The sequence below is a fragment of the Corvus cornix genome, chromosome 2, assembly GCF_000738735.6.
Source record: "Corvus cornix cornix isolate S_Up_H32 chromosome 2, ASM73873v5, whole genome shotgun sequence".
Taxonomy (NCBI): Eukaryota; Metazoa; Chordata; class Aves; order Passeriformes; family Corvidae; genus Corvus; species Corvus cornix.
The window spans coordinates 81,184,133-81,194,524 of record NC_046333.1 but is presented as its reverse complement, the minus strand read 5'-3'; positions in this window follow the sequence as shown (position 1 = coordinate 81,194,524).

Sequence of the window (10,392 nt, the reverse complement as noted above, 5' to 3'; positions counted from 1 at the left end):
GGATTATGGAGATCATTGCACCCATGAACTTCTTACAGTCTCAAGAATCTTGGGCATTTAATTTTTTATGCCTGCTGTGAACATCTCTATTTTTGGGGTTAAAAAAAAAAGAAGGGAGAAGACAGATAAGAGTTGGAATGAGCACAACAGATTTACTTGTTCAAACACACAGTGGTGGAATTTCTCCTTCACCTGAGACACACAGCTTGTTTTTGTTTGGCTTGATTTCTTTTTTTCCTGAAGGCTTGCACCAATACTTCTCCAACTGCTCCTCCTGGTTTTATAGAAATGGGCCTAGAATAAAGCCCAAAAGTCAATCACCACAGCTGCTGGCTGCAATTTTAGCTGTATATCAGTAAAAGAAACAAGATCCTATAACATGCAAGCCTGCTGCCCTGAGGCAAAATAGAAAGGTATTCTCTCCCAGATGACTACTGATATCTAAAAACCCAAAAAGGCAGGTACTCTGGTGGCATCTAATGCAGAAGTGAAACACTCAGAGGGAGAAACCAATGAGCAAGCTTAGACATGCCTGATTTACAGTCACCTCATGCAGTATTTGGAGTGCTGCTGGTAACAACAGACTCGTCAGAAAGTTGAAGTCATTACAAATGTTACATTTATGTTGTGAAAAAACCTGTTCAAAGCATCTCTGTTGAGTGATAGGATTGCAGCCTAGAAGCTGCAGAGGAGGCAAGAGGGACAGCAGGGCTCCCCTCTCCTCTTATGAGGTGCCAGCCAGCAGCACCAGATTTGTTAAGGGGTTACCATTGCCAAGGTACCTTGTGAGGAACTGGTAGGGAGGCTCTCAGGAAGGACCACAGCAGACGCACAGTGGGATGGGGTCAAAACGCAGCTCTGAGGAGCCAGCTGTAATGCCACTGGAGACTCTGTACCCAACATCTGACTTCATAGCAAGAGGAATGCTTTGGGATTTGGGTCTCTTCAAGAGAGGGGCATAGCTATTCCCTCTAATAGAACTTCACTGAAAAGACAGCCTTAGTAGTGAGCATGTAATTTGGAGCTTGGTTTGGTGCTTTTTTTCCCTGTGTGTTATCCCAGTTCCTTTCTCTCCATCCAGTAAAATGCTGCATACCTAAAGTTATCTACTGAATCATCATTTGGGAGGGGAGCAATATGTTTTAACAAATCTGATTTAATACTGCAGGTTTCTGGCTTGGGTGTCCAGTCAGTGTTTGAATAAAGACCCTTGGAAATCAGGTCAGCTCTTCTTACTGCAAATCAAGGCTTGGCAGGAGGTTTACATGTACAGACACTTCATTTGACATAGGTGAAAACTAGTCTTACACTTACAATTTTGTTCTTTACCATTTACCTAGCATGGTACTCTGGAGCTGGTGGCTGCCTTTGCCTGGAACATTACAAAAATTCTCCAAGGAACCCTCTGATTTGGTTAGTAGTGAGCCATATCCCTTACTCTTTCCCATGCTTTCCCATGTCTCTAAGAAGAAAGGCTCCGATGTCTGTCCTCTGTGGGAGTGAGTGACCTTATCTACTTCATCTGGTGCATCATTGGCAGGCATGACCATGTTCCCTGGGCTGATCAGAGCACCCGCTGCTCCTCACAGGGCACGAGGACCAGGGTGATTGCTGCTTCTTCACTATAAATCGTCACATCTCTCACCATGCTTCCACTCCCTTGTGATTTTATTTGCTGCTAAAAAATAATAGACTCCATCTGTCGCCATCTCTCCCTTTGGCCATCTCCCCATTGCATCCACCCCCTCGCCCTCCTGTTCCACTCTGTTCCATTTATGTAAGTTATTTGAAGCCACTGGTTTCAACTGGTTTCTGGTTATCCCTTTTAGTGTGCTGGGATTTTTCTGGGGTAGCCTAGGGTCAGCTCTCAGAGTATACAAGTACTTATCTACCTAAAATCAAAATTATTACTTTTACCACAGGGATAGAAGGATGATCTGCAAATTATGGTTTTCCACAGGTATGTTGCTAGTTTGCTTGTTGGCAATGTAGAACTGGTTGACCCAACAGGTTCTGAGTTTCTCATGCCTGGCTTGGATTAATTTTTACTTAAAAATAAATTGTGAATGTTTATTCTCAAATTTCCTATTTTTCCTGAAAGAGCTTGTGGGATTTCAGAGGCTGTGCTTTGTGAACTTTATAGAGAAAGGGTGGAGTATAACTTTAATTATGCCACGCAATAACAGGAAAACTATTCTAATGTTGTGAGTGACATGCAAAGAGGAGGATTAAAATTCCTTACCACTGTCCAGGTGTTTCTAGGTTACTCAGTAGCTCTTCATTTTATTAAGAAACACTTCTAATGAAATTTCAGTACAAGGAAAATTATTCCAAATAAGAATGAATATTACTGGCAGTGTGTAGGGAAAATACTACATTCTGGTGCAATGGCTCAAAAACAGATCAAAGGCGGCATCAGTTTCTCACTGAACACTTTAAATACGGACATGAGCAAGACAATAGAATTAAGAGTACATGGATAATTGCATGGAACAAGGGCTGATTTCCGTCTCTAAAAAATGAAACATCTATTTTGAGCATGATTTAAGATTGTGCCTATTGTCTTTTTCTTACCAAATATTTTGTCTTCTTCTCTAAAACTACAAAAGTTAAAAATCCAGTAATTACTAAAAACCACTTTTTTTTCCCACTTATCCACCACTCAGAGTACTACTTTCAATGATTAATTCATTCCATATGGTAAGTCATTGAAACTGAATTTTGTATGCAGAACTGTCCTCATAAAATGTTGATTTAAAAAAACATATATTTGGTCAGTTTTATTCCAGGGCATAGGTCCTTTTACCTTTTTTTTTTTCTGTTGCTTTATTTGGTATGTGTTGTCTCATACAAAACTCATCTAATGCTCATTTTATATTTCAGAAACTTTCTGGGATTAATCAGCTGGAAAGGAGTGATTTTGTTTCCTTGTAATTGAGGACATATTTGCACTGAGATGTAAATACTATTTCAGCCTTCAGTACAAATAAGCTGTCCTGGACAAAAAGCTGCACCTTGTGCCCATAGAATTTATCCTGCTTTTTGAAAGAGGCAACTTTCACGTGTAGAAATTTGGCTTCTCCTCTGTAAACTCCCAGAGCGCAGTTGAACAGTTTCATTTCTCTGAGATTTTCCAAGATATCATTTTAGAGCCAAGAGGACCCCAGAATTTCCACCTACATATGGTCCCCCACAGGTTATACATCTTCCAGATGAACCTTCAGAGGTTTTTTTTCCTAACTGAAGGAAGGGAAACTGTTTGCTACTATCCCTGATTATTGAACAAATTTGGCAAAAATTACTATACTAATCAGTGTTTTAAATTCCAAAACCTTAAACAGAGTGCCAGGAAAAAAATTTAACCCATGTTTGCTCAACTTTAAAAGCCCTGTTTTGCAAATATGTCTATGCATTCGTAATCTTGGAAGGTATCCAGACAGCTTTGGACTGTATCCCACAAAGTAATACAGACGCCCAAGTACAACATCAAAGCAACGAGTTTAAGGAAAGTATATATAAGAGCTTCTAATTATATAACAAGATAATTACCATACATAATTCAGAGCAATCAAGGGGCTTTATTAAATATGCTTGCAGAGAGCACCTGTCTCACCCATTTTCTAAAATGAAATAATGAACTTTGCCCTAGCAGAAAAAAATTACGTTTTGGTGTAATCTTGCAAATGGTTGAGACTGTGCTAGAACCATCCTAAGTCTGTGCCAGTTGAACAAAATTAGTTACTAAGAGTCCCTGAGCTGGTGTAAACATATAATGGAACATCCCATAAGACAAAAGGGGTCCAGGCAGGAAGGGGGGGCCAGCCCCCCGTGTGAATCCTGCCCTGCTTCCCAGTGCAGGCACAGGAAGGCACACAGGCAATGTGCATCCCATGTGAAAGGGAACACTTGGGCCAGGTAGGCCAAGCAGAGTGCAGTCGCTGCCCACCCTACCTGGTTCAGACGCATGTGGCATCAAACATCATGGTGTGGAAGAGGTTCTCTTCCCTTGCCCACCCAGACAGCTCAAACTTTTGCTAGCACTGTGTGTGCAGAAGCAGTGTGCCAAGAGTGAACTCCTAGGCTTGCTCTTCCACAGCTTCATTGTGAACTAGTGAGTTTCAAACTGGACGCTTCAGCAAGCAGAAAGCATGAGCTTAAGCCAGAAACTTCAAGGCCTGATCAGATTTGCCCTAAATGGCTGATATTAGCACTTCCAGAATTCACAATTCCCAGCATGCTGCTTCCTTCTGGTCTGAAATGGATCTCAGTCTCCTGATAGACCCACAATGAGATCTCAGAGAGCTGAGATGTTATAGGCCATGAGACAAAAAGTTTAGGCCCACCTTATTCAATCCTTCACAAGGTTCATCTCCTAAGGTGCTGTGATTTTCTCTTTGTTCCCTGGAAGCTGCAGAGATGGTAGCCTGTCTTTACTTGACATGGCAGGTATCATAAGGCAAATCCCTTCCAAAGACCTGTCTTGAGCTGCAGCTTAGACCTCAGGACAAACTCAGGTATTCATTACAGCCTGTTCTCCTGGTTCAGGGGGAAAAACCAATCCAAACCTGAAGCCTCAAGCTGAAATCAAATCCACAGTCACCTGCCTCTTCAAAGAGAACAACAAGCTGCACACAATTTATTAACTTCCCCAGAGCTCCTGCCTTGTTTATAGGTTTCCCGGGGAGCTGAGATCCATTTTTTGGAGTGAAATCACCACTTGCTTCTACCAAGCTAGACTCCAGTGAGTTTCTTTTCTTTATGTGCAAACCTTTTCACAAGTCCAGATACAAAAAATAAACAAGTCCTCCAGGGTGTGGATCACCTTCTGGCTTGTTATCTGGATAGGGAGGTAAGGAAAAAAGGGAAATTAGTCATCTTCTCTGTAGAAGGAATTCATAGTATGTCTCTACCATCACACACTCCTTCTCATGAGTAATAGACTGATATTAATTGGAAGCATTTGTCTGAATGTCCATACAAAAGGTAAAACTCAAATATAAAGCAGGTGGGAGTAATGCTGGGGAGGAAGTCTTGGACAGGCTGGTTCTGAAAGAAGGACCCAGGACTTTCTACCTAAGACATATGCCCTCAGTGTAGACTTGAAGATTTAAAAAAAATATGCTGGATCAGAGCTCCGTGCTCAAGCTACTGCTCCACCAAGCTCTTTTGTGCAGAAACTGCCATACCCACATGGCCACTTCTCTGCCTCTGTCTTCTCTGGATGACTCTGCCTTGGTACAGCCACTTCTGTTTTTATGTGAGCCAGAACCAGAAACCTGATTCCTCTTGTTCCAGCCAGATACCAGTGCACTATCAGCTATTCAAACACTCCCTCTCTGGTTTTAAGCAGAAATTGCTGCCTGCTGCAGATCTCTTCCCCTGAAATTTCTTCAAAAGTGTCACCAAAACTGAATTTTGATCACATGGATTTTTCTGCTGATATGTATTTATCCTAATATAATCACATCTAGATCATTTCAATTCCTCAAGAGTTAAACCCCATGATTTAGCTGAGCACAACCATTCCTGTATGTTATTCAACAATCGTGATAATTTCTTCCCTGTGAGAAAAGACATAAATGCCAATATGTTCAAACTTAAACCTCTGAGAGCTAAATGAATTTCCAAGGACAATTACATATGTGAATTGAGAGCAAACAGAAAGCATGGCCTGACTCAGAAGAACAGCAATGAAACTACACGCTCCTCAGTGAACTTGTGAATTATGTAAACAGAAAATCAGAAATTAAACAACAGGCTCCTTCTTGGCATGGTAATTAAGGCTCTTGGTTACCATGCAAGATGCTGTTATAATAAAGGTTTGTTAAGAGGCCTATTTTTGTTTCCTGCTTTGATGGGATAAAAACATTTTGTGAAGTTTGGGAAACAAATGGCTTCCCTAAATGCAATCTATATCTAGCACATTTCACCTGGGTCCATTTCAAAGTAATTTTTGCTGTGTTTATGTTCATCTTTCAGCCAGCTGAACTACTGACAGTTGTGTTGATTAATCCTGGAAACCTCCCAGAGAATCTACAAACTTCTTTCAAAGGTCACTAGGAATTCTTCTTCTATTCTACCATTCTTTAGGTATGGTATCTTTTTGAGGAACACTTCTTTCAGTGATCTCCCAACATCAGCTGAAAATCAACAACTATAACCTCCTCATCATACTTGTAATTTTCTTTTCTCTTGTACTAAATGGCTCTCCATTAAATGGCTCTCTGTTTATCTTAAATGCAAATTTTACAAAGAAGTAAATATATTTTTCTGATTTTTATTATGAAATCAAGCAATATATGGAGTTTTCCAGTTTGTTATCTCCAGATTTTAAAAAAACACAAACATGACTGGGGTGCTGAAGAAGAAGCCATGTTCAAGCCAAGCTCAGAAGAGCCAAGCCAGTACAGGTCCCAGTCCTACAATGCACACCACTTGCCCAAGGCCCCAGTCACTTTATTCCCTGTATTCCAGGGGGAACTTTGATTTGTTTGTGAGCACAGCACTGAATATATGTGGCAAATTTCTAAGTACAATGGATCCAGGTGAGTAAGAATTTTTTACTTTCATCTTCCAACTTTTATTAAAATATGGTCATATTAAATAAATTAAAATGAGTAGGCAAAGAATCTTATTAAATATATGTGATTATAGTTTACTATATATACTCAATATTAAAGCATAGGACATTAGTTGCTCTTCATATTATAAATATGAGTTCTCAAAAACAGAAAGAGATCTTTAATGTCTCTCTTTTCATCTGTCTTCAAGAGACAATCTAAATTCAAACCTTTTCTTGGTTGTGACAGCTGCTCTGGAGATCATCCTACATCCAAAAATTTACAAGCCAATACGAAGTATGCTGCAGGTCTAAGAATATTTCAGATACAATCATTAAAGATATGTTAACATATCTAAATCAGAGTATTTAACATAAGTTTACACTTTCAACCCCACGTTTTGGACTGCAGTGAGAAAATCTGTAGTAGAAAATCAAGCACAAGCTCTTGATGTACAGATTTCTTGATTCACAGATCCTCATTGCTCAGACGAACTGGAGAACTCTGGGTCACCTCTCCTGGCCTCTTGAACTTCCTCCTGTTACTGCAAGGTGCAGGCTGCTGGTGAGAACACATTGATTCACACAGGTACGCTGCCCCGTAGGGCTGGGCTGATGCCGGACTAGCTCCCATCCTTTATGTCCAGGCTCACACAACAGGCTCCTTGCATGAGCCCATTCGGTGTGTCAGTGCTGAAGCACTCCCGTACCCCTCCCTGCTCCCTGTCCCCTTCCTGGTGGAGAGCTAAAGCATATCTCTTTCCTCTTGGCTTCAGACTGCCTGATACTGCAGAGAGGATATTTTAGCAGTTAGCATTTTGCATAGAATTTCCCAGATTTGGACCAAAAATTCACTGAATGTCATTGGGGTGACAGTTATCCCTACCTGGTTCCTCATCAATAAGGCCAGGTTAGAAATTTCTGACATGTTCTTCCCCACATCCCCCTGAACAGAGGGACAAGGGACTGGTTACCACCAGCGCTCAGGGAGTGCAGCACTTTCTGCAGCTGAGTGGAGGCAGAGATCATCAGCCACTGTCGTATCACTCCTGTGCTCCCAGGGGAAGCCCTAAATCCCCACATCTTTCTCCCAAACCACCTCCAGCCCCAGCTGAGCACAGGCAATGACTGACCCAGCTCAAGGGACTCTGGCAATCATGGGATGTGATCTGGGGACTATTCCAGATCATTAATGAAGATACAGGAAGATATGGCAGCCTGAGACAAGACAGCAGATTGGCAGCCCCCGGTGACTCAGTCATTCAGCTGCCACCAGTGCTAGTACCAAGGTGCAGGGCAGCTGTTCAGGATGCTGGTTCAGATGTTGAAGACTTCAGACACCTGGAAATGCCCTGGGGCCCCTCAAGTAAAATTCTTCCTTAATCAGCTGACAGCATTCAAGGCAATAGTTTTCCAAAATCAGCAGGTGCTTGTTTCATGTCGCCTCAAAGTAGCAGGTGGCCCCAGCTGGGTGCAAGCCACCACAGTCCCTGCCTGACTGGCCACTACGGGCCCCAGAGATGCTCCATCTCCTCCGCCACCTTCTTCTCAGAGTCGCCAAACCACCTCCTGGGCCTGGAGTAGAGGTGCCCTCTGGTGGCACCCTTGGAGCTCTGCCACCTCTCCGGATTGGTCCATGCTCCTGCTCCTGGTGTCCTGGTCTCTGTTTCCATGAGATTCTTTCAATGCACATTGCATAATCTTGCCGTAGGTTGAGATGACGCTGACTGGCCTGTAGTTCCCTGAATTCTCTTGTTTTGCCTTGAAGATAGTTGGGACACTTCCCTTTTCCCCGTGTCCAAGGATCTCTCCCTATTACCATTTTTTTACTTCATAGAATCATGGAATGGTTTGGGTTGGATGGAACTCTAAAGATCATCTAGTTCCAAACCACTCCCCCCACCATGGGCAAGGACACCTTTCACTAGACCAGTTTGGTCAGAGCCCCATCCAGCCTGGCCTTGAACAGCACTTCCAGGGATGGAGCATCCACATCTTCTCTGGGCAAATTCTTCTAGTCTTTCTCTTAGCCCCACTTACATTCCTCCCATCTTGCGCTACTCATCTTGGCCATGCTATTCACCATGATCCTTTCCACCAGGTATCTCTCTAGCTCCTGGCTGTTCCTGCATTCCTGCATGGTAGGACCCCTGTCCAGCAGAGAAACTGTATTTGATCAGCCTCAGTTTACCCTCATTGGGAGTGAGTTTGAGGGACAAAAAGAGTTGTCCATGAGCCTTTGCTCTCATTGAAGCTAGTGTGAAGCTGAGGCCTCCCAGCAAACTCCCTGCCCCTTTACTGTATAAAATTCTTCCCTGCCTTTCCATAGAAGCAGGATCAGGAACTTGGCCCAACAGGACCAGGAGTGTGTAAGGAAAGCAGAGATAAATCATCCCCTCAAGAATCTATAAATAATTTGAAGACTCCTGATTTCCTTCCTGTAGAAGATGAGTAAAAGAAGAGGAAAAAGGAGTGGAATGAAAACTTGGAGAGCCAGGGAAAAATGAAAGAGGAAAACCCAATTTGTCGTCCTGAATATATAAGACCTGACTGGAAATTTTGGTACAAGCTTTTGACAGCAGTTTCTACTTTCAGGGCTCAGGTGGTAAGTAATCAGAAAGGTCTCAGGAGACTTTTCTATCTTAAACAGTGATAAACTCGGACTGACTTTTAAAGTAGGAACTTTCCCAGATGTTCTCCACTGAAAAGTACAGATTCCAAACAAGGTTGTTCTCAGAAGCTGAATGGTGATGCTGAATGCAGCTGCTTAAATAGTCTTCAGAGCCTCTGAGGACAAGGCCATCAGAATGAAATACCATGCACTGCCATTTCTCTGTGTGTTGTCATCTTTGTGAGATTACTCTTTCTTTAGCACCTCTAACCAGACTGAGGCCCTGGCAGAGGCCCATCTTATATGACTGTGTTAAAACATGAGTATAAAATAAATGTTTAATTGATACATGAAGGAAAGTGGAGAGAAGGTACCTTTTGAGTAATAAACATGTTTGACATTACATGTCAGTCACCCAACTGAAAATCTACTTCACTGAGCCAAGCATTTTTCTTAGAGATCAAAAGCATTAAGTGGTTTCTTCACTATATTCTTTGACCCTGCATTGAAGGCAGTACACACAGCAAATACATTCCTGCCATAGGGAAAGGAGCAAAAGCTGGGGGTTATGCCCCATGATGCACATTCTCAGTGTGCAAGCTAAAGTGGAGTAAAAGTTACTACAGAAATCAGACAACCTCACAAAACAGAGGTCATTGACTCCAATTAGCCTTTAGCTCTGACCTTTACACTGTGGCTCACTTTCCCCAGGACACTCTTTTTCCCGTTGCTGCAAACATTTCAGAAAAAGCAATGAAAGATTTGTTACAAATGCAAGCCCTTCTGTATTTCTTTCCCAGACCATGCAGAAGCACAGGCAGTAACATAGGTGATGTTACGGAAAGCGACTATAGTGACTACGTGGATCATTTTCCCTAACAGATACATTTTCTTTTTTGGCAACACTCATGGTTTTAAATGAAGTAAAACTGAACCTTGCCCTGAGGAGTTCAATTTAATTTGGTTGGCAGTCATAACCTTTAATAACATCTGGAAGGTCAAGATAAAGGCTTCTGGCAAAATAAGATTGTTTCTGCTAAATACTGGGGAAAATCCCTAACTGCTGTCATCTGCAGGGATATTTTCACAGAATTTTAAAGACACAAGAACCAACATGTCCTCAGAAGCACTTATAAGCAGTTACTTGACAATGGTAATGTTTCACACCACACCCTCCATTACCAAGGAGATCAAAGTTCTAGAAGTAGGAAAAAAAAATCCT